The sequence below is a fragment of the Bombina bombina genome, chromosome 2 (genome assembly GCF_027579735.1).
Source record: "Bombina bombina isolate aBomBom1 chromosome 2, aBomBom1.pri, whole genome shotgun sequence".
In the NCBI taxonomy this organism is placed as follows: domain Eukaryota; kingdom Metazoa; phylum Chordata; class Amphibia; order Anura; family Bombinatoridae; genus Bombina; species Bombina bombina.
The window spans coordinates 56,617,876-56,644,369 of NC_069500.1; positions in this window are offsets into that span (position 1 = coordinate 56,617,876).

Sequence of the window (26,494 nt, forward strand, 5' to 3'; positions counted from 1 at the left end):
GGGACAGTTTACACACAAGCAATGGCAACAGTAAATGAAAGATTGAATTTACATAAAATGTAGCCATCTTTAAACACTTTCACTTCCACTTCTGAATATTGCAGTGTCTGCAATTACACTGCACTGCAAGAAAAAATATCCAATTTTTTCCACCCCCCCCCCACCAAAAAAAAATAGCACACCCAGCTGAAAGATGCACACACAACTAGAATATTCAGAAGCTGAAGTGAAAATGATTAAAGATGGCTGATGTTCACCTCCCTATGCTAGGTTTAAAAGTGGATCGGACAAGACTGTTGGCATTTAATGCCTGACTTGCTGGCCCTCACATTAATCATTTAGTAATGCTATGTTAGAGAGGAAGTTGTACACAAGAGTGGTCAGCCCCCTCCTGAAAAATCACTGCAAACGAATGAGCTGATTTGTCAAACTATCTAAGCTCCTTCCCCCTTTCCTGTTTTTTTCTGACCATTTTTTTTTACACCAAGAGTTCCAAAAGAAAACTAAACAAATGCGAGTAATAAACAAGAAAAATTCTTTACTCTGCCATTTTAGTCCCCGGTCCTTTCGTCTACTTGTTATGCGGACAAATGAGCTAAAATTTGGACGAAAACATCTTCATCCAAAGCTTATGTTTAGTGTTAACATTAATACCAAAATGTAATCCCATAAATCCCCTTTTTGTTTTTGAGAATGCCCAACAACAAACACATTTCTAATAAAATAACTAACATATTTCAGTGTTGCACAAAATCTGTCACTCAAGCTCACATACAAAAGAATCTGAAAAGCTATAATGGATCCTCGCAAGAAAGATCTGTCTGAGAGGGAGGAAGAGGGTATGTTTCCTGCCAACACCACTATTAGAGTAGTATGACTACCACCATCAACACCATTACTTGCACAGAGTATGTGCCTACTTATAGTCATCTAATGGCTGGATGTAGGGGAATAACTGTTGCATCTGCTTTACTATGTATGAGGCAAAGGACATTTTATGCTTCTCTCTGGCTAAAACATCTTGGGTTCATCTTCAGCATCTGCTATAGCATTAGTAGGAGTCAAGCCCATGTCTACCAGCAGTAGGAGACATACAGGGCCCATCACAACCAGTACTAGTAGTAGCAGCAGCAGCATTGGTAGCATTAACAGTAGTCATAGTTCACCCATAAAAGTAAAGTGGACAGTGAGGGAAATTTAAGGTGTAGACTCTAAATTTATATTGTTTGGCTCTAAGCATAGTAGTAGTATTTGGAGGGGTCTGAGGTTACCAAGCAGCCTCCATGTAAACATCAGCCATTCTCAAAAAATCAGACACATCCAGTGCCCCAATGCCACCATCAATTGCACTAATGACAGTTTTACCACTGCTTCGATTTACTCCATATTTTACAGTAGCAATCAAGATTACTACTATTCTTGAAAGCCATAGTTAGTGATCCACTTGTAATCTGGCTGTTAGTGTATAATACATGCACCGGTATCAGTTCTCAACATGTATAGTAAGTGGAGGTAATCCAAAAATATAATGGGGTTAGTCCCACAGTATTTCAGATATCAAACAGCAGCACCACACCTTTACCAGACAAGTTGGTAAAATACTTGGATTAGATGGACCAGAAACAACCAATGCTTAGCAGAGCACTACAGTTGATCAGTCACACCTCTTTGCCATGAGTAAATATCCATCCATAAACATTTCACACATTAGATGGGCTTGGCATAGGACGTAAAGGCCAGCAGGATGCATTTCTCCCCTCCCAACAGGGCTGGTAAAGGACTTTGTCAGCTATAAATAAATACAAGGCCCTAACAGTAACACGACTTATTAGGTAATGCACAACACTTAATTCCTACTTATCCGTTCTGGAGTTGCATTTACTATTTCTGCAAGTATTTACAACATGTGTATTTACACGTCTATTTATGTGTGTATATGTGTTTATATGTATGTATATGTGCACATACATATTTACATCTATAAACACATAAATTCTAAATTAAAAAAAAAAAATTACTCTAAAAATTGCACTGAAAACTGCATTTGTCAGGTATTGCCCTGAAGTAATCACAGCTCTTTTACACTAAAATAAAACTTATCTTTAAAAAATCCTAATATAAAACAACCTAATCTAAAAACCCTATCCCCAAAAAAATGCCCTGAAAAAGGCAAATGTGATTTAGTACTTTTGAATAAAAAAAACCTATACTAAAACAATCCCCCCAAAAAAACCTACGTTAAAACCCCAAAGGTTTGTACTTGAATCTGGCACCTTAGGGTGACAGCGGCGGATCCATAGCTGTGCTCCTCTTTGGTCTTCATCCAAGGCTGTCCTCTTCTTTTCTTCCATCCTATCCTCTTCTCTTCTTCAAGCCGATGCTTTTTCATGCTATCACCACAGCACCCTGAAGATTAAAGGTGTTCCCTTATATAGGGGTGCCCTTGCATTTCTATAGGCTGATTTTTTTTTTATTCTAATTCAAATCAACCAATTGAATTAAAGATTATCTCCCTTATTTTTTTACAACTTTGTGAATGAATAATTTCAGACTTTTAGGGGGATATTTATCAAAGCGTCAATTGAAAATACGTTTGAATTCCGCATTGTAATTGTCGCAAGATTGATCTTCCGTAGTTATCAAAGCATCAAGATCGTCAAATGTTAAAATTTGTGACGTAATATACGCTCCCGTGATCTCAATCCGACGCGGATTGATGCTTGCATCATTACAGATGTTTTGAATTCCAATGAGGCCATGGATGTCATAGAAATCAATGGGAGTCTGAAAATACAGAAAGCTTATGTTTGATGCTGCAAGAGAATAAAGCATATTACATAATAGAAGTAAATTAGAAACTTTATTACAATTGTATACCAGTTCTAAATCAAACAATATTATTGCTCCACATTTGGTGCACTAGACTTAGGGATAAAAATGAAAAATAAATTGCTACTTATGGATTATGTTACAACTTTGGGCTCCATGTACTAAATGGAGGGCGGACAGCTTCTCAACTCGTGAAGCTGTCCACCCGCCTTCGCTACATACGGGCAGCGGATCTGTTGATCCGCTTGCCCGTATGTATCATTACTCACTCATCGGAGTGTGTAATGCCCGCCCCTTCAATCGGGCGACCAATCACGCGACTGAAGGGGCCGTCAATCACCGAGAGCGAGCGTGCTCTCTGTGATTTTGCCTCGCCACCTAAGAGGTGGCTTAGGGTGTAGGAAGCAGCGGTCTAATGAACGCTGCTTCTTACATTGCGGGAAGCAGGCTCGCATATGCGAACCTGCCCCGCAAAGGCTCCGGAGCAGCTTTCGCTGCTTCGTACATGGAGCCCTTTGTCTCTTATTACAAAGCAAGGGGACATTATTATTTCTCCAAATTTGTTGCAAAATTTTGCCCCACGCTTGTTGCACTTATAGATATAGAGATAAAAATTAAATAAATACACAACATAATATAGCTAACTTTCTTTTTATTATTTTGGAAAATCTATTTGCACCATGTTTAAGCCATGTAATACAAGTCCCACTCTCCACTTCGCACCAAATTTGACGCAACAATTTTCGCACCAATTATGACGCAAACTCCTAAACAACCCACTTTTGATTGGAATATGCATAATCACATGATTTATGACCTCAGAAAATCTGATTCAATTCTACATTTTAAACTATCACTAACAAATCAAATTGCTCGATACTTGTGTCATTAATAACTCTTCATAACTTGTAAGTGCCATTTGTTACATTGTGTATTATACTTTGAAAGTATGTATATGTGTAATTAGTATTAAAGATAAACATTGATGCTGACATTAGGACACACAGTGTAATATTTTAGACAATGATTTAAAAATACGAATTGATGTTAGATTCAATATAATCTTAAGCTGATAGCTCAAAGGGATAGCCCACCTAACATTAAACTGTCATGAAAAAAGTTAAAAGAAAAACAGCAGCACTCCACAGGAATAATATTTACCAGTTCTTTATTGCAGCATAAGCACAACAAAAGCAGCGACGTTTAGGACTATATGTCCTTAATCATGCTATACATACATCACTTCCTCTTCCTCCTTATATACCCAATAGGGCACACCCACTTAAAGATAATGAACCCTCTATATTCCACAACAATACTAATTTTTACAACAGCATTTGCAAAAATCCTGACAATTTTAGTAAAAAAGTAATATATACACAATAACATCTTATTCTCCTTTACAAATGAAAGAAAAAATGAAACAACACACAGTTATTTGGATAAATCATTATATATCAAATAAATATTTTTATACAAAAAAGAATCTTTTTTATGCAAAATAACCATCCTTGGATAAAGGATTCTCAAGGAGTGTTTCCATATGCCATCATTTATTAGCTTTGATTTGTATACAGACCTCAAATTACAAGTATATTCTTTCTATAAAAATACTGACAGATCATAATCCTTATTCATACCCATTGGTGCTAATGAATTTAAACTAAATATTCAAAATGCCTACCTTTGTTTAGGATACCGCTCTCTATTGCCCCCCGTCTAAGAGGGGACATGTGCTCTATTATTTGGAATCTACATTGACTGACTCCATGATGGGCCTCTAAAAAATAGGTAGCTACTGGGGATTCTAGATTTTTTCTCCTAATACTAGACTTATGTTCAGTTATCCTGTCCCTAATTCTACGGGTCATTTAACCAATATAAATAAGCCCACACAGGCATTTAAGAAGATCTCAGTATTGCAAGTTAAAAAATCTTTGATCCAAAATTTTTGGCCAGATTGTGGGTGAACAAAATGTGGCCCTTTTATCATGTTATTACAATGAGAACATCCCAAACAAGGGTAACACCTCCTATTTTTTTCTGTTATGTAGCTTTGCCTATTCTTTTTGGCAGTGCCAATATCAGCTTTAACCAAGGTATCTCTCAGATTAACCCCTCTTTTATAGGCTGGCATCGGGAAGTCTTGGAACTCTTGTATATTCGAATTACAATTCTTTAATACATACCAATGTTTATGAATAATCCTTTGAATTTGGGTACTTAATTAATAATACTTAGTAACAAACACTAGCCTATCTTTACTTTTCTCAGTTTTTACCTGTGGTTTTAACAAATTATCTCTAGGAATATCCAAGATGTTACTAATCCCTTTCTCAATTAGTTCTCTGTCATATCCTCTGTCCAAAAAAAAGACTGCCCATCTCCCTGAGTCTTTCTTCACTTTTTTTTGTCATCTGACACAATGCGGCGAACCCGCATAAATTGACTCTTGGGTAGGGAATTTTTTAAGGACTGAGGATGAGCACTACTGGCCAGTAACAAATCATTTCTATTAGTACTTTTTTTTTTATAAATCCACCTTAATTCTTCCATTCTCCTTAATCACTAGAGTGTCTAAAAAGGCTAGACTCTCCTCACTATGGACCAACGTAAATTTAATTTTCAGTGTAGCAGAATTTAATGATTCTACAAATTGCAACAGGCTTCCAATGTCGCCCAACCATATGCCAAACACATCATCAATATAGCGCCACCATGTGGTGCCATAATGTTTAAATAGATCATTATTATATACCAATTTCTCTTCGTATATATTCATAAAAATGTTGGCATATGTAGGGGTGACATTGGAGCCCATTGCCGTACCTTGTTTCTGTATATAGAATTGATCCTGGAATAAAACATAATTGCACCGTAGTATAATGTCTAATAATTTTAATATAAATTCCCTTTCCTCTCCAGTGTATAAATTGGAGTCATCCATTACCTTTTTTACAGCTCCCACACCCCCATCATGACTGATGGAGGTATAGAGGCTGGAAACATCCATGCTAAACAAAATGCATTTATTTAAAGGGACAGAAATATTTTCCAATTTATCCAAAAAATCCCCAGTATCCTTGATATACGATTGGGACTCCACCATAAACCTCCTATCCAGTCTTAATATACTGAGAAGAAACACAGAGATTCCAGCTAACTGCTGAAAAATTAATATACTGAGACATTCGAGAACACACAGTCAACAGCTGCCACAATCGGGCGACCTGGAGGTTCCTCTAGGTTTTTATTTACTTTCTGTAGTGTATATATGACCAGTGTTATCGGATGTCTATTCATCAGAAACTCTATTTCCTCAAACCCAACAATGCCTCTCTTGATTGCAACATCAATACAAGTATTCATCTCTTTTTGGACTTCAAAAACAGGATTATATGAGATCGGCTGGTATACCTCCCTATCAGATAGTTGGCGAACAATTTATGAAATATAATAACTTTTACTTTGAACTATTGTAGCTCTGCCCTTATCAGCTAATTTAATTACTATCTGATCATTCTTCTTGATATTCAACAAACTTTCTCTTTCCTCTCTAGAGAAATTTGATACTCTCTGTTTGTATTTAGCATTAATTCCATTGTTTTTCTTTTAAGTTTATAAATATCTCCATGAATCACTTAATTGATACATCTAATGTTGTGGGATTGTTAAACATAAAAAAATTACATTTGAAAACAAAGAAAAAGTTTAATCCCTAGTATTATCATAAAAGTGTGGATACATTTATGTCCTTAGTATATTCAGATATTGATAAACGTCAAAAGAAAAACAGTGGCATTAATGCTAAATACAAACAGAGAGCATCAAATGTATCTAGAGAGGAAAGAGATAGTTTGTTGAATATCAAGAAGAATGATCAGATAGTAAATAAATCAGCTGGTAAGGGCAGAGCTACAATAGTTATTATATTTCAGAAATTGTTCGCCAACTATCTGATAGAGAGGTATACTAGCCGATCTCATATAATCCTGTTTTTGAAGTCCAAAAAGAGATGAATACTTGTATTGATGTTGCAATCAAGAGAGGCATTGTTGGGTTGGAGGAAAAAGAGTTTCTGATTAATAGATATTCGAGAACACTGGTCATATATACACTACCGAAAGTACATAAAAACCTGGCAGAACCTCCAGGTCGCCCGATTGTGACAGGTGTTGACTGTGTGTTCTCAAATGTCTCAGTATATTTAGACTGGATAATTAGGAGGTTTGTGGTGGAGTCCCAATTGTATAGCAAGGATAATTGGGATTTTTTGAATAAATTGGAAAATATTTCTGTCCCTTTAAATAAATGCATTTTGTTTAGTATGGATGTTTCCAGCCTCTATACCTCCATCAGTCATGATGGGGGTGTCGGAGCTGGAAAAATGATAATGGCTGACTCCAATTTATACACTGGAGAGAAAAAGGAATTTATATTAAAATTATTAGACATTATACTACGGTGTAATTATTTTTTATTCCAGGATCAATTCTATATACAGAAACAAGGTACAGCAATGGGCTCCAATGTCGCCCCTACATATGCCAATATTTTTATGAATATTTATGAAGAGAAATTGGTATATAATAATGATCTATTTAAACAGTATGGTGCCACATGGTGGCGCTATATTGATGATGTGTTTGGCATATGGTTGGGCGACATTGGAAGCCTGTTGCAATTTGTAGAATCATTAAATTCTGCTACACTGAAAATTAAATTTACGTTGGTCCATAGTGAGGAGAGTCTAGCCTTTTTGGACACTCTAGTGATTAAGGAGAATGGAAGAATTAAGGTGGATTTATACAAAAAAAGTACTGATAGAAAAATTCCATACCCAAGAGTCAATTTACGCGGGTTCGCCGCATTGTGTCAGATGACAAAAAAAGTGAAGAAAGACTCAGGGAGATGGGCAGTCTTTTTTTAGACAGAGGATATGACAGATAACTAATTGAGAAAGAGATTAGTAACATCTTGGATATTCCTAAAGATAATTTGTTAAAACCACAGGTAAAAACTATGGAGAAAAGTAAAGATAGGCTAGTGTTTGTTACTAAGTATAATGAATTAAGTACCCAAATTCAAAGGATTATTCGAAACATTGGTATGTATTAAAGAATTGTTAATCTGAGAGATACCTTGGTTAAAGCTGATATTGGCACTGCCAAAAATAATAGGCAAAGCTAGATAACAGAAAAAAATAGGGGGTGTTACCCTTGTTTGGGATGTTCTCATTATAATGACATGATAAAAGGGCCAAATGTTGTACACCCGCAATCTTGCCAAAAATCTTGGATCAAAGATTTTTTAACTTGCAATACTGACTTTGTTATATATCTTCTTAAATGCCTGTGTGGGCATATTCATATTGGTGAAACGACGCATAGAATTAGGGACAGGATAACTGAACATATTTCTAGTATTAGGAGAAAAAATCTAAAAACCCCAGTAGCTACCCATTTTTAGAGGCCCATCATGGAGTCAGTCAACTTAGATTCCAAATAATAGAGCACATTTCCCCTTCTAGACGGGGGGGCAATAGAGAGCGGTATCTTAAACAAAGAGACGCATTTTGGATATTTAGTTTAAATTCATTAGCACCAATGGGTATGAATAAGGATTTTGATCTGTCAGTATTTTTATAGAAAGAATGTACTTGTAATTTGAGGTCTGTATACAAATCAAAGCTAATTCATTATGGCCTATGGAAACACTTTTTGAGAATCCATTATCCAAGGATGGTTATTTTGCATAAAAAGATACTTTTTTGTATAAAAATATGTATTTGATATATAATGATTTCTCCAAATAACTGTGTATTGTTTCATTTTTTCCTTCATTTGTAAAAGAGAATAAGATGTTATTGTGTTTAGATTACTTTTTAACTAAGATTGTCAGGATATTTACATATTCTGCTGCAAACATTTGTATTGTTGTGGAATATAGAGGGTTAATTATCTTTAAGTGGGTGTCCCCTATTGGGTATATAAGGTTTACGAGGAAGTGGTGTATGTATAGCATGATTAAGGACATGTAGTCCGAAACGTTGCTGCTTTTGTTGTGCTTATGCTGCAAGAAATAACTGGTAAATATTATTCCTGGGGAGTGCTGCTTTTTTGCTTTGAACTTTTGGATATTGATACAGGGTTTGTGCAGTGCCCTGTTACAGCTTGCACCCAAGATTATAACAGTGTGTGCTGGACTTTCTTGGTATTTTGGATTAAACTGTCATGAATCAGATACAGAAGAAATTAAAATCACCTCTTTACTGTCATGCTATTTTCAGCGTACTTCTTCCTTCTCTTGAATTTCTTTTTCAGTAAGAAATGACATCTTATATGCCAGCCCATTTTATAACACCTGTGTAGGGGTGGTTTTTAAAACTAGATTGCAATGAGGAGGGGTTACACAGGTACAGAGAAAAAACTGTCCCAGCTCTTAAAATATCCATTGATTGCAAATAAATACATATTATACCCTGATTACGTTATATTCGCAATTATTTCTGCTAAGAATAGTAATAAATTTACACTATATACATATAGTGGTATAAATAAACACAGAGATATAAAAGACAACATTGTTTAGAACAAAAAAAGGAATTTAGGGACACGTAAATATGTTTCTGACCTAAAACACACACACATATATACTGTGTATATATATATATATATATATATATATATATATATATATATATATATATATATAAAAGTACGTGCAAAGATATATGTACAAATTCAGCATTAATAATCATTTATAAAAAAAACATGAGATAAAAGCATAACATGACTTCTAGAAATACAAATACACATGAATTTATGTGAAAGTATCATATAACTAATACATATAAAAATAACTTTCTATGAGATATTGTTTGTTCAGGGTATAAATGTATTTCTTGGGCATTAACAGATGAAAAAAAAGGTTAGCTTTAGAGAAATGGGCTTCTTCATGGACACTAATGAAATGGTATAAATAAAGTGGGAAATACCCGAATAACCGAGACATTGATGACTGTTAACAACAGTCCGATGCTCATCGCGCCGTACTTGACGTGCGTATTTTTGACTTTTTTTTTATAAATAAGAGCATTGTATATGGACCCGCAGCAGCGATATCTGGTGAGCATATTGACGTTGACGAATACACAGAGATTGAAGCTTTGATAAATATCCCCCTTAATATTGTGCTCTTCTTTAGTTATCATCTAATATAATGAGAGCTGCTTAAATCCTATTGGCTGATTTGAACAGCCAATAGGATTTTAGCAGCTCTAATTCCTATTGCCTGATTCAAATTTTGCAGATGTGTTGTTATGGATATAGCGCCGAAGACCAAGCAAATTTTTCAGCCAATAGGAATGCAAGGGATGCTATTTTGAAACGGCTCCCTTGCAGTGAAGATTCAGTGTATGGCGGTGATTGTATGAAGAGGATGCTCCGCAACAGATGTCATCAGGAGGGACCCACTCAGTGCCGCCGGGATCAAGATAGAAGATGCTGCCTGGATGAAGATAGAAGAGGCCGTCTAGATGAAGACTTCTCACCGCCTGGATGAGGACTTCGCCGCCGGGATGAAGATAGAAGAGGCCACCTGGATGAAGACTTCTTGCTGCCTGGATGAAGATAGAAGAGGTCGCCTGGATGAAGACTTCTCGCCATCTGGATGAAGATGGGCAGCAAAAGAGCTAAATGTCCTTTTAAGTGCAATACCCATGCTAAATGCCCTTTTCATGGCAATGGGTAGAATAGGGTTTTTTAGAATTAGGTTTTTTAATTTGTGAGGGGGGTTGGGTGGTGGGTTTTACTGTTGGGGGGTCTTTGTATTTTTTTTTTCAGGGAAAGGAGCTGGTATCTTTGGGGCAATGTCCAATAAAAGGCCCTTTTAAGTTTAAGTTTATTGTAGGCTAGGGTTTTTTTATTTTGGGTGGGCTTTTTTATTTTTATAGGGCTATTAGATTAGGTGTAATTCTTTTTTATCTTTGATCATTTCATTTGTTATTTTTCATAATTTAGTGTTTGTTATTTTTTTGTAATTTAATATTTTTAATTTTTTGTAATTAGTTTGTAATTTTTATAGTAGTGTTAGGATTTATTTCATGTGTAGTTTAGTTTTATTTAATTGGTAGTTAGTTTAAAAATAATTGTATTAGTTTAATTGTTAGTTTAAACTTAGTTCTTTTAATTTGACAGGTAATTTAAGCTAGGGAAATTGTAATGTTAATATAAAGTTAGGGGGGGCGTTAGGTTTAGGGGTTACTAGTTTAATTTAGTTTATTGCGATGTGGGGGGCTTTCAGTTTAGGCGTTAATAGTTTACTTTAGTATATTTTTTTGTGGGTTTAGGGGTTAATAGGTGTATTATAGTGGTGGCAGCTTAATAACTTTAGAACAGTGGGGGTAATGTGGGCGGACAGCAGATTAGGGGTTAATAATATTCAAATAGTGTTAATAACTTTATTATAGTGGTGACGATGTCAGGGAGCGGCGGAATAGGAGTTAATAATTATTTTTAGTGGCGGCGATGTCGGGAGCGGCAGATTAGGGGTTAATAAATTTAATATAGTATTTGCAATGCGGGAGGGCCTCGGTTTAGGGGTTAATAGGTAGTTTAAGGGTGTTTAGTGCACTTTGTAACACTTTAGTTATGAGTTTTATGTTACAGTTTTGTAGCATAAAAATCATAACTACTGCTCTTAGATTGTGAAATAGATCTTGTCGGTATAGGCTGCAACACAAGCTTTTTAGCCTCACCGCAAAACTCGTAATGGTAGCGCTATTGAAGTCCTATGAAAAAACGTAAGACTTGTAATGGCTGCTGTGCTGTTTTAACTCTGAAATTACCATTTTTTCAGCGTTAAAACATGAATGCACAACTCATAATCTAGCTGAAAGAAAGGTAGATTTAGGGGTAGATTTATTAAGGGGTGAATGTCCCTATCAGTTGCAGGCTTGCTTACGAAAAACCTCTCTCTCTCTCTCTCTCTCTCTCTCTAACTCTAATTTGATTGATGTAAATAACCTAGGTGATCGGTAATCCCTGCTCTTTCACAATTGGTTCATGAGAGCAAGGGGCGATATGAGGAACCAATGTCCCCATAAAGTTCCACAATTTGTCTGATCAATGGTAAATTTACTCCTTTTCAATTAATCTGGAAATTGTCTGCCACATACTATGCAATACCTGTATCTTTCTTTACTGAATCATTTCACAAATACAGATACCTCCTCAAAAATAAGTACTGCATTTTGGTTCTGTAATTTTTAAACATATATAGCACAGCGTTGATCCATGTCAGAGTTTTAGATCTTAGAAATACTGTAATTGAAAATGTATATTTGTTTATCCTTTGTTAAAAGTCCTATGATTTTTTTGTATATGAAATACATATGCATGAAAAGGATAAAGCAACAGAATTTGTTTTATTGAGAAGTGGGGCACTGAGTGGCTTTGTAGAGAGACATAACAATCATGATAGAACTGTACCATTCTGAAAGGATGATATTTGTGACTTTAATAGCAAGAAATCGCACGCTGTGCAGTGTGCCTATTAGTTTGCTTCTTACAGTGAGAGGTAGCTCTGTACCATGAAGAAAGCATTTGCTGTGCGTCTTTAACTGTATATAGTCACAGTACATTCTTGAGTGGTAAGAAATTCTCTGTTATCACAAACAATCATTGTACATAGTAGTCAAAAGCCACATTTCACTTTAGTGCAATAATGCGCCATTATTTAGACCACCATCCGTACTTTTATATGTTCACATGCATTTGTACTTAGATGAAAGCTTTCATTTCAAACAGCATTCTTATTAATACAATACAATATATATATTGTATATATAAATATACACTTTTGAGCCCAGTCAAATAGGCAAACCAATAATATTATTTTTCCACATGTTCTAATAAAATGTAACTACATTTTATGAAGATCCAAATATATTTATTGTATTAATGAGAATGCTTTCATATATATATATATATATATATATATATATATATATATATATATATATATATATATATATATATATATATATATATATTTGTGTGTATATTTGTCTATATATGTGTTTATATTTTTATATATATGTAGGTGTGCACATACATAGTTACACATATAATCACATAAATGAATGTTTATACACATACAGACATGTATACATACACATATTTATAGACACACACACATAATATACCAAACAAATGCATTAAATGTTGCCTACCCAAACCCACACTCAGCCACTATTTTTTTTATTGTCCTTATATTAGACGTTTCTGGTGCCTGTTGCAGTAATGGATCAAAGTTACATTCCAAATTGACATCATCTTTGACCTAAAGACGATTTACCTATTTGTGTGGGATTGACAAAATATCACCACCCACACCATACTTACTCTCTGTACCATATTAGCACGTCAGTGTATCCTGGCCCTATGGATCTCTAACAGGTCACCTTCCCTAGCTCAGTTCAAACAGAGATTACTTAAACAGCTTTTTGTGGAACATTTAGACGCCAATCTAGATGTTAATCATAGATCAAGATTATTCTTTAAAAAATGGCAGTGTTTAATTCTCACACTCACCCCCACATTACAGCAATATATACTGAGGTCTTTCCTACATCATAGGGTGCTCCTGGGAGCGTCCCTTAGGGGGGATTGGAATGTCCCTGAACCTGAACAATGCAATACCTCACAACACATTGGTTTGGAGGAGATACTGATTAAAGGTTAATCTCACATTTTTTTTTTTTCGTTTTTGCCTTTGCTGGAGGAATGGATGGGCAGAGAGAGACCCCCTTGTCCTATGGAGACCGAATAACATAAATCTTGGCTCTACTTTAATTTTGGCTATAGGTTGTTATCTTGTTAGATAATGTAAAAAGGAAACTGCTCATGTATATTTAAATTGTTTTGCTAGCTCTTTTTTTCATTTGTTATTTGATGTTTTTGTTATAATTAAATTTAAGGAAAAGAAAAAGAGAAAAAGAAAATGTGAGTTTAGGTGATCAGATGGACCCAACACACATCAACTCATTAACGAACTGTACCACACCCTTGGAATTGGCCACATATTCATGGACTACCATAAGCTAATAACCTTCTTTATGTATCATGATTGACTTTATGTGTGCCTATTATTCAAGAATCCTTTGCAATGATATTGTGTAACCATGTGATTCCTAAGAAAAAAAAGAATTTGAAAAAAAAATGTAAATCAACAATAACCCAAACTAATAATATAAAAATAAGCCTTATTTGCTGTGCTACTGTGTTGTTTACCAAATATAAAATCAACAGGTGCCATGGATATCTTTAACTCAATGCAAATGGAAATCTAAATTATACTATGAGATTCTGTAATCATGTAATGACTCAATTTTAAGTTAAATAAGTGACATGTTGGGGTAGATTTATTAAGCAGCGGATCTACGCTCATCATTTCAGGCTCGTCTGAAATGGAAGTTAAGAAGCAGCAGTTGTAAGATCGCTGCTCCTTAACTTTTCCACCACCTTCTAGGAGGCGGACTGAAATCATCCCAATTGGGATGATTGACACCCCCTGCTAGTGGCTGATAGGTCGCCGGTGAGCATGGTGCGGTATTGCACAAGCATTTCATTAGAAATATTTGTGCAATGATAAAAGCCAACAGAGTATGCTGTCTGCATTTGGCGAGGTAGAGCAGATATAATTTGCTACAGTGAATCATTTCCACTCCACCATTGATAAATCTACCCAATAACATTTTATTGTACAGTTTTATAGCTTTCAACTATTTATGCATTGGTACAGAGGGTTAATAAGACCACTGGAAAATTATCTACAGAGATGCAGAAGATTCACCAACAACTTCTATTAGACATGTGCATTCTGCTTCAGACAAATACATATTTTGTCCCATTTGTCCATTCAACTGCATAACTGCTAGAGGAATGGACCGGGGACCGAAATGGGCGACTAACTAAATTTTTCATGTTTGTTAGTTGCATTCATTAAGTTTTTCGTTTGACCACTTACAGCGTTAAAAAAAATGGGCAGAGAACACAGGAAAGGGGGAAGGAGCTAAGATCATTTGACAAATCCTCTCATTCGTTTGCAGTGATGTACAGGTGGTCTGACCATTAAATGCCAAACATGCTTGTGCAATCCACTTTTAACCTAGCAAAGAGAAAGAAGTCTAAGTGAACATGAGCCATCTTTAATCACTTTCACTTCAGATTTTGGACAGTGCAGTTGTTAGTGCATCTGTCAGCTATTTCTCATTGTGTGTGATGTTTTTTTTATTTTTGGAAAAAAAATCCTTTGTGTGCAGAATAAGATTTTTTTGTGCAGTGCAACTGCACGTATTGAAATTTTTCACTCTAGAGACCTGGGATTTATAATTTGTCTTTACTAGTTTAGTGTTAAAGAGTTGCATTTTTATGTATTGCAAGTGAGGGCATTACTGGAAGTGGTATGGCTCTGGCCTTTGTTGGAGAAATATTTTGTGTGCAGAATCAAATATATATACATATATATATATATATATAAATAATTTAATAATTATTATTAATATTTTAATTATTTTATATTTAATATTTCATGTGCTTTAAGGTGACTAATTCTTCATGTGTGCAAATCCGACACCGAGTTAGAAAGCGCGGAACCCGAAGTGTTATGTTCTTCACATAGAAAAAATATATAATTTTTATTTTTAAATATATATTTCTATTTATATCTGTTAATATAATATATATATATATCTTTACCCATAGGAATAGATATATAGGTATATACAGATATGTATATATAGAAATATGTATTTACAATAAAAAATGTAATTTTTCTGTACGTGAAGAACATTGAAATCTGAAATATTAATAACTCCTGTCAGGTTAGTGTGTGAGTGATAAGTGTTTTTTCTTCTGCACACTCCATTAAAGTCTATGGGGAGAATAAGTTAATGCAATTGCGATATAGAAAGTCCTTTGGTAAGCGGGTGTTGGGTTTTGCTCACTTGCAGACTTTTTACTTTCAACTTGTAATACGTGGGCTACACGATGTGCGCAAAAAGCTAAATACTTGTAATCTAGCCCTTTGTGAGTGCACATTACTGCATCATTTTTTTATTATTATAATCGTTTCTATAGTTAGCAAATATACATTAATATTTATATAAGTAACATTTATTTAATATCTCATAATAATTATAATTTATATATATATAAAACAAATAATAACAATAATTTCTCAGAGGCTGGCTATATTGCACATAGTGCACACCTGTTGCCTATACTGTTACTAGTATACTTTCTGTATTACATGTATCATAGTACTGTGTGTCCCTCATCTAATTGAAACTATATTGTTATTGCAGTGGGAGCACTGTGGATTCCTGGCAGATTGCTAAAGGCTCTCTACAGCACTATAGTAGTACACCTTTTCATTTGGGTGTAAAATATATAACAATAATAATAATTTCTCAGTGGCTGGCTATATTGCACACAGTGCATGCCTGTTTTCTAAACTGTTACTAGTATCTGCTAGCATATAATCTGTGTTAGAGATAATTTTCTTTAGATGTTATGTTTATTTCTTGCCAGCAGATGGCAGTGTTATAATGTCATATGATAGAATTTAAGAGCCCAAAGGGTTAATGATTAGTAATTAAGACACAGGTGCTGTATAAGGCAGTGTTTCATAGCATTCCATAGCATGACTAAGGGTTTGTGGGACCCAAAACATTGCTGTTCTTCTATGTCACAATAAAGATTTTGTTTTACTGAAAAAACAGTACTGATGCCTTCTTTGTTCCTTTGGATGTACATATTTGAGGAGTTGCAGGACCCTCAGGCGGACATGCACTTACATATGGGGGGATATCTATCAAGCAGTCAACTGTGTTGCATTCACCGGCATCAATTCGCTCGCCGAATATCAACTAACATTGCAGCCGCGTATCTCAATATGCTCTCCTTAGTTATGAAAAAATCTAGAAAAAAGACGCGCACCAAGTACGGGGCGATGAGTATCGGACTGTTGTTAACTAGCAGTCATCGATCTCGCATCTATTTGGCTTTTTCCAAACTTTATTTATACCCTGTCACTAAACGCTGCCACTATACTAAAATGTTTAACCCCTAGCCTGCCGCTCCCCGACCCCGCCACAACCTAAATAAAGTTATTAACCCCTATCCTGCCGCTTCCCGACCCCGCCGCAACCTTAATAAAGTTATAACCCCTATCCCGCCACTCCCTGACCCCGCCGCAACCTAAATAAACGTATTAACCCCTAAACCTCTGGCCTTCCACATAACTACCATTAACTAAACCTATTAACCCCTAAACCGTCAGCCCTGCCATCGCCAACATTTAAATTAAGCTATTAACACCTAAACCTACCAACCCGCTAACTTTAAATTAAAATTACAACATCCCTATCTTCAAATAAATTTAAACTTACCTGTAGAATTAAAATAAACTACATTAAACTTTTAATTAACCTAACCTAACTTTTAATTAAATAAAATAAATTACATATTAAAAAACCTAACCCTACTCAAATTAATTAAATATATAATTAAACATTATTAAAAGTACTAAATTACAGAAAAAAACAAGCACTAAGTTACTAAAGCAAACAAACACTAAATTACGAAAAATAAAAAACCACATTATCAAAAATAAAAAAGAATTACACCTAATATAATAGCCCTATCAAAATAAAAAAGCCCCCCCCAAATAAAAAAAACCCTAGCCTTCAATAAACTACCAATGGCCCTTAAAAGGTCCTTTTATGGGGCATTGCCCCAAAGAAATCAGCTCTTTTACCTGTAAAAAAAAAAATACAAACACCCCCAACAGTTAAACCCACCACCCAATTAACCAACCCCCCCAAATAAAAAACCTATCTAAAATAACCTAGGCTAGCCATTGCCCTGAAAAGGGCATTTGTATGGGCATTGCCCTTAAAATGGCATTTGGCTCTTATACATGCCTAGATCCTAATCTAAAAATAATACCCACCTAAAAAACCCTTAAATAAACCTAACACTAACCCCCGACGATCCACTTATAGTTATTGAAGTCCCGCTTGAAGGATCCATCCAGCCAGCAGGAAGTCTTCATCCAGGCGGCCTCTTCAATCTTCATCTAGCCGGTGAAGTCTTCATCCAAATGTCATGTTCTATCTTCATCCACCCGACACAGAGCGGGTCCATCCTGAAGACTTCCGGCGCGGAGCATCCTCTTCATACGGTCGCCGCCATAAACTGGAACTTCAATGCAAGTGACGCCATCCAAGATGGCGTCCCTTGAATTCCTATTGGCTGAAAGATTTCAATCAGCCAATAGGATTAGAGCTGCTAAAATCCTATTGGCTGTTCCAATCAGCCAATAGGATTTGAGCAGCTCTCATCCTATTGGCTGTTCCAATCAGCCAATAGGATTGAGCTCTCAATTCTTTTTATTTTTGATAATGTGTTTTTTTTATTTTTTGTAATTTAGTGGGGTTTTTTTTGTAACTTACTGTTTGTTTTTTCTGTAATTTAGTACTTTTAATAATGTTTAATTGTATATTTAATTAATTTGAGTAGGGTTAGTTTCTTAATATGTAATTTATTTTATTTTATTAGTATTTTCATTTAATTGTAGGATAATAGTTAGGGTAGGTTAATTAATAGTTTAAAATAGTTTATTTCAATTCTACAGGTATTTTTTAATTTATTTGATGATAGGGATGTTGTAATTTTAATTTAAAGTTAGGGGGTTGTTAAGTTTAGGAGTTAATAGCTTAATTTATTTTTTGGCAATGTGGGGGCTGATGGTTTAGGGGTTAATAGGTTTAGTTAGTGGAAGTGATGTGGGAGGCCAGAGGTTTAGGGATTAATATGTTTATTTTGTGGCGGCGGTGTCGGGGATCGGCGGAATAGGGGTTAATAACTTTATTTAGGTTGCGGTGGGGTCGGGGAGCGGCGGGATAGGGGTTAATAACTTTATTTAGGTTGCGGCAATGTTGGGGCGGCAGATTAGGTGTGTTTAGACTCGGGGTTGATGATATTGTGTTAGGTGTAAACGTAACTTGTTTTCAACCATAGAAATCAATGGGATATCTGGCAGCATTGAACATAAGCTTTCGGGGCTTTCAGACTCCCATTGATTTCTTTGGCATCCACGGCCTCCAGAGTGGCGGATTGAAAACCAGGTACGCTGCGTCGGATTAGCCGTGAGCGTACCTGTTAAAATTATGATAACTGGAAAAAAGTGTCAAATAGAGTCGAATGTGTATTCGGAACATCTGTAATGACGTAAGCATCAATCTGCGTTGGATGGAGACCGGCGGATTAGATGCTACGTCGCAAATTTCAACATTTTCCGGTCTGTAGGCTTTGATAACTAGGTTGGATCAAGCTCGCAACAATTACGCTGCGGAATTCCGGCGTATTTGCAGTTGACAGCTTGATAAATAGGCCCCTTAGGCTTGAATTGCCTTTGTGCATACTGGTGCTGGACCTACTACCACTTTTGTATACTTGTTCCTGTTAAGGTCACGTGCACAGTTACCAAACATGGAGGTGACTAATAAAGGTATGGATGTTTTTTCCTATACGGATGTTGATGCCTCTAGGATTACAGCTAATGCAAGAGGATCAAGGGATTTACTTAGAGACACTTCTAATATGAATTTCTCTAAGAACTGGGAAAAAGCCTGCAAAAAGCTTTTATCCTATGAACTGCATAGTACCTCTGTAGCAGAATACTATAGGGTGAGGAGGATACCAAGGGGTCTGAGAATCAGATTAAGACCCACCATTATGGCCAATAATGACAAATACAAGAACAGATTTGTATGTATATTAAATAAGTGCTCCTTTGATATTATTGTCTGGACTGTAGAATGTTTGCAAGAGGAGATAGACAAGCAAAAAATACTTGTAAATGAATGTGAACAGAGTCTAATTACTCAATTTTCTACAGAGGACCTTCACAATATCAAAGCAGAAGTGGATAAAATCCTTGACAATTTTCAAAAGGAGCTGAAGAAAACCAAGAGGCAAAAGTTCAGCAGAGATGAGGAGGATTACCAAAGTAATCGAGTATACCGGTGGTCACATGATGGTCGCATCCGTGACGTCACCTGGAGGTGCCCAGGCAGAGGAGGAAGCATGTGGAGAGGAGCAAGGAACGTTTCAGGAAATGCTGCAACAGGGCACTCACAATACACCTCATCTGAGGATTTTTTAAGCTCCAGCACGGACAACGATACCGGAGGGGAGAAAAGAAGCACAAATCAAGGTGCGGAATACTGCCAGCCACGGAGCTGCACACGAAACAAGCAATCCCAAAGAGGGAAGAAGAAAGGCAACACCAAGATGTAAGGTATTTTCCCCACCTTCCCCATCTGGTACACCATGAAAAAATTGAAAACCCTAATAATGCTGACATTGTCTTTGTTAATGATATTGATATATTTGATGAGGACATGGACTATTTGGAAACTATGAACTCTAATGTTAATAATGCATCCACTGATAAGGACACTGTTGTTATAAACAACTCTAAGTACAAATTATCGGCTAGATTTAGAGATTTGTCGGTAACGACCTGCGTAGCTAACGCTGGCTTTTTTTCCCCCACACTTTTTACTTTTCACAGAAGGGCTGCGTTAGGCTCCAAAAAGGGAGCGTAGAGCATAATTTACCGCCACTGCAACTCTCAATACCAGCGGTGCTTAGGGTCGCAGCCAGCTTCAAAAACGTGCTCGTGCACGATTCCCCCATAGGAAACAATGGGGCAGTTTGAGCTGAAAAAAAACCTAACACCTGCAAAAAAGCAGCGTTCAGCTCCTAACGCAGCCCCATTATTTCCTATGGGGAAACACTTCCTAAGTCTGCACTTAACACCCTAACATGTACCCCGAGTCTAAACACCCCTAACCTTACACTTATTAACCCCTAATCTGCCGCCCCCGCTATCGCTGACACCTGCATTATACAATTAACCCCTAATCTGCCGCTCCGTACACCGCCGCAACCTACGTTATCCCTATGAACCCCTAATCTGCTGCCCCTAACACCGCCGACCCCTATATTATATTTATTAACCTCTAATCAGCTGCCCCCAACGTCGCCTCCACCTACCTACAATTATTAACCCCTAATCTGCCGACCGGACCTCGCCGCTACTCTAATAAATGTATTAACCCCTAAAGCTAAGTCAAACCCTCACACACCCCTAAATTAAATATAATTTAAATCTAACGAAATAAATTAACTCTTATTAAATAAATTATTCCTATTTAAAGCTAAATACTTACCTGTAAAATAAATCCTAATTTAGCTACAATATAAATTATAATTATATTGTAGCTATTTTAGGATTAATATTTATTTTACAGGCAACTTTGTATTTATTTTAACCAGGTACAATAGCTATTAAATAGTTAATAACTATTTAATAGTTACCTTGTTAAAATAATTACAAAATTACCTGTAAAATAAATCCTAACATAAGTTACAATTAAACCTAACACTACACTATCAATAAATTAATTAAATCAAGACATCGGAGCCTGGACCGATCGCTGATACCCGGCGTGGTGAAGATAAGGTAGGAAGATCTTCAGGGGCTTAGTGTTAGGTTTATTTAAGGGGGGTTTGGGTTAGATTAGGGGTATGTGGGTGGTGGGTTGTAATGTTGGGGGGGGGTATTGTATGTTTTTTTTCCAGGCAAAAGAGCTGAATTCTTTGGGGCATGCCCCGCAAAAGGCCCTTTTAAGGGCTGGTAAGGTAAAAGAGCTTTTCTATTTGTATTTTAGAATAGGGTATGGCATTTTTTTTATTTTGGGGGGCTTTGTTATTTTATTAGGGGGCTTAGAGTAGGTGTAATTAGCTTAAAATTGTTGAAATATTTTTATAATGTTTGTAAATATTTTTTTATTTTTTGTAACTTAGTTCTTTTTTATTTTTTGTACTTTAGTTAGTTTATTTAATTGTATTTATTTGTAGGTATTTTATTTAATTAATTTATTGATAGTGTAGTGTTAGGTTTAATTGTAGATAATTGTAGGTATTTTATTTAATTAATTTATTGATAGTGTAGTGTTAGGTTTAATTGTAACCTAGGTTAGGATTTATTTTACAGGTAATTTTGTAATTATTTTAACTAGGTAACTATTAAATAGTTATTAACTATTTAATAGTTATTGTACCTGGTTAAAATAAATACAAAGTTGCCTGTAAAATAAATATTAATCCTAAAATAGCTACAATATAATTATAATTTATATTGTAGCTATATTAGGATTTATTTTACAGGTAAGTATTTAGCTTTAAATCGGAACAATTTATTTAATAAGAGTTAATTTATTTTGTTAGATTTAAATTATATTTAACTTAGGGGGGTGTTAGGGTTAGACTTAGCTTTAGGGGTTAATACATTTATTAGAGTAGTGGTGAGGTCCGGTCGACAGATTAAGGGTTAATAATTGTAGGTAGGTGGAGGCGACGTTGGGGGCGGCAGATTAGGGGTTAATAAATATAATATAGGGGTCAGCGGTGTTAGGGACAGCAGATTAGGGGTACATAGGGATAACGTAGGTGGCGGCGGTGTGCGGTCGGCAGATTAGGGGTTAAAAAAATGTAATAGAGTGGCGGCGATGTGGGGGGACCTCGGTTTAGGGGTACATAGGTAGTTTATGGGTGTTAGTGTACTTTAGAGCACAGTAGTTAAGAGCTTTATGAACCGGCGTTAGCCCAGAATGCTCTTAACTCCTGGCTTTTTGCTGCGGCTGGAGTTTTGTCATTAGATTTCTAACGCTCACTTCAGCCAAGACTCTAAATACCAGCGTTAGAAAGATCCCATTGAAAAGTTAGGATACGCAAATGGCGTAGGGGGATCTGCTGTATGGAAATGTCGCGGCTGCAAAGTGAGCGTTAGACCCTTTCCTGACTGACTCTAAATACCAGCGGTAGCCCAAAACCAGCGTTAGGAGCCTCTAACGCTGGTTTTGACAGCTAACGCCAAACTCTAAATCTAGGCGTATCAGATGTTGAATGGGCAATTCTATGCAAAGGTTTATTCTTTTGCCCCACCAGTCATGTTAATGAATTTACTGTAGAAATAGACTTCTACAGGTTTTATCACTCTTTAAAATTAAAAGCACACTTTGGCACAGCAAGTGGTGGTACAGTTGATTTGTCTACTGATATTGGTACAGCCAATAGAATGCGAGCTCAATCCTATTGGCTGATTGGATCAGCCAATAGGATTGAAGTTGAATCCTATTGGCTGATTGCATCAGCCAATAGGATTTTTTCAACCTTAATTCCGATTGGCTGATAGAATTCTATCAGCCAATCAGAATCTAAGGGATGCCATCTTGGATGACGTCACTTAAAGGAACCTTCATTCGCCGGGTAGTTGCAGGAAGAAGAGGATGCTCTGCGTCGGATGTCTTAAAGATGGACCCGCTTCCCCCCGGATGGATGGAGATAGAAGATGCTGTCTGGATGAAGACTTCTGCCCGTCTGGAGGACCACTTCTCCTGGCTTGGATGAAGACTTCTCCTGGCTTTGTTGAGGACTTCTTGCCGCTTCGATGAGGACTTCTCCCGGCTTCATTGAGGATGGATGTCGGATCTTCAAAACTGTAAGTGGATCTTCAGGGGTTAGTGTTAGGTTTTTTAAGGGTTTATTGGGTGGGTTTTATTTTTAGGTTAGGGCTTTGGGCTGCAAAAGAGCTAAATGCCCTTTTAAGGGCAATGGGGAGCTTAGTTTTTTTTAGTTATGGTTTTATTTGGGGGGGTTGGTTGTGTGGGTGGTGGGTTTTACTTTTAGGGGGGTTATTTGTAATTTTTTTAACAGGTTAAAGAGCTGATTTCTTTGGGGCAATGCCCCGCAAAGGCCCTTTTAAGGGCTATTGGTAGATTAGTTTAGGCTAGGGTTTTTTTTATTTTGAGGGGGCCTTTATTATTTTTATAGGGCTTTTAGATTAGGTGTAATTAGTTTAAATATCTTGTAATTTGTTTTTTATTTTGTGCTAGCTAGGTAGTTAGTAAATAGTTAATAACTATTTAGTAACTATTCTACCTAGTTAAAATAAATACAAACTTGTCTGTAAAATAAAAATAAACCCTAAGCTAGATACAATGTAACTATTAGTTATTTTGTAGCTAGCTTAGAGTTTATTTTACAGGTAAGTATTTAGTTTTAAATAGAAATTATTTAGTTATTAATTGTAGGTTTTATTTAGATTTTTTTTTATTATATTTAAGTTAGGGGGTGTTATGGTTAGACTTTGGTTTAGGGGTTAATAAATATAGTATAGTGGCAGCAACGTTGGGGGCGGCAGACTAGGGGTTAATAAATGTAGGTAGGTGGCGGTGATGTTAGGGACAGCAGATTAGGGGTTAATAATATTTAACTAGTGTTTACGATGCGGGAGTGTGGCAGTTTAGGGGTTAATATGTTTATTATAGTGGCAGCGATGTCGGGATCGGAAGATTAGGGGTTAATAATTTTATTTCAGTGTTTGCAATGCGGGAGGGCCTCGGTTTAGGGGTTAATAGGTAGTTTATGGGTGTTTGTGTACTTTTTAACACTTTAGTTATGAGTTTTATGGTACAGCTTTGTAGTGTAAAACTCATAACTACTGACTTTAGAATGCGTTACGAATCTTGCGGGATAGGCTGTACCGCTCACTTTTTGGCCTTAAAAAAAAAAGCTTGTAATACCGGCGCTATGGAAGTCCCATTGAAAATAGACTATACGCAAATTGCGTACGTTGATTTGCGGTAAGGCCAAAAAAGTGTACGGGACAGCTGTATCTACAAGACTTTTAATAGCAGGGGTAGTAAAAAAGCAGCGTTATGAGGCTTAACGCTGCTTTTTTACTCATTACGCAAGACTCGTAATTTAGCCGATAGTGACACTATTTCTAAGATCATAAGAAAACATTGGTATCTTTTAAATCAATATAATCCACATATACCAGAATTCAAAATCCCCCCCATGCACTTACAAAAGGGCTAAAAACATCAGAGATGTATTAGTGAAAGCTGATGTGGGTGGACATAATACTGGAAGAATTAACTATTTAACCACTCCAAAAAAGGGCTCTTATCCATGTCTACATTGTGCTTTATGTAATGCAATGATAAAAGGACAGTTTGTAGCACAACTTCAGGATAGGAAGAAGCATGAAATAAGTGGTCTCTATACCTGTGTCAGGGCTCAGTTCGATATCTAGAAAATATGGATATGAACTAAGTAAATATTTGGTCCTCAGCTGCTGAGACAAAGCTAGATGTATGTGTGTAGCAAAAAGATACTGGGAAACCACAAAAATTATTAATATGGTAAACGTAGCACCCTTGTATCACCAGGCTGTAATTCATGTGAAGGAAGGAATAAGCGAGTTAACCCTATTGCTGCCACCTGTGCATTATTTAAGCACTGAAAGAATGCAGCAGGGGAAATACACTTAATAATCCTAGAGAGCTTAGTACTAAATGTAAATATAGGAATACATATATATGTATGCGTAGTTCATAAACATTTTATAGGTAGGCAGGCACCTTTAACCTTAGTTAGAAATCAACAGGCTGCTAGAATTTGTGTGTGAGAGGAGATCATAAATACAGGGTACATCCTTATAAAACTGAGTACTCGAATAGGTTTGGGAGAATAGCAGAGGCCAGTATTAGTATAAGGAATACTGTATGGAGAGTAGGCAGAGACTGGCAAACTAGCGTGAAGGTTAACAGAAAGTCAGATAAACACAAACTCAGTTCGGCAAAGTAATTAGGAGAGGTGCTTGGAGACCAAAATAACAAGCTTAAGCAAGTGGCGGTTGTGAAGGAATAACACTTACTGATTTCCAGCCCTCGAGTGTGTGCGGCAAGCAGTGCGATCCGGAGCAGACAGAAGCTGGCGTGTGACATCACCGCAATCCAGAGTGTGTAGGCATACTTGGTATCAGCTGTGAGAGTCGCGGCTTACAGAGTATACCTGTCTGGCTGAGCGAAAGTTCAGGGAGGCAGAGAAGGTAATGATATCACTCAGAAAGCGCTTCAGCAAAAATTAGTATTAGTCCAGAAGGTGGGTGAACAGGGTTCACAGTTAAGTTGTAGCTTATAGTAGTAGCGATCCTTTACAGCAGGATGTGAACAGCGTTCACAGGAAAGTGGCTCAGAAGATCTCAGTGTACAAATTTTCAATACTAAGCAAAGAAAGAAGGGGCCAGGTGTAGGTTATATAGGGTGGTGCTAAGAATGAAATAAATTCCTTTAAGGGACAGTATGAGGATAATGCTGGTTGAATGATTAGGAGAGCAATCTTGACATGATCTCCCCTTCAAGGAGCAACACCGGTGCTCAAGGCTTAGGACGATTCGGGTTCCATTGATGAAAACGAGACACCAGCCAGGGCGCTGAGATGTTGGTAGCCGGCTCCCATGAGTCATCATCTTGTGAATAACCTTTGCAGCTGACTAGGTACTGCAGAGTACCACGAATGAAACGAGAGTCCAGAATAGCACGGACCTCATACTCAATGGAGACAGTTGGAGTATACTGGCATGTAGAAGAATCCCTTACCGCTCTGTATGGCTTAATGAGGGAAACATGAAAAGTCGGATGGATTTTTAAAGTAGATATGTGCATGGCAAAAAAATT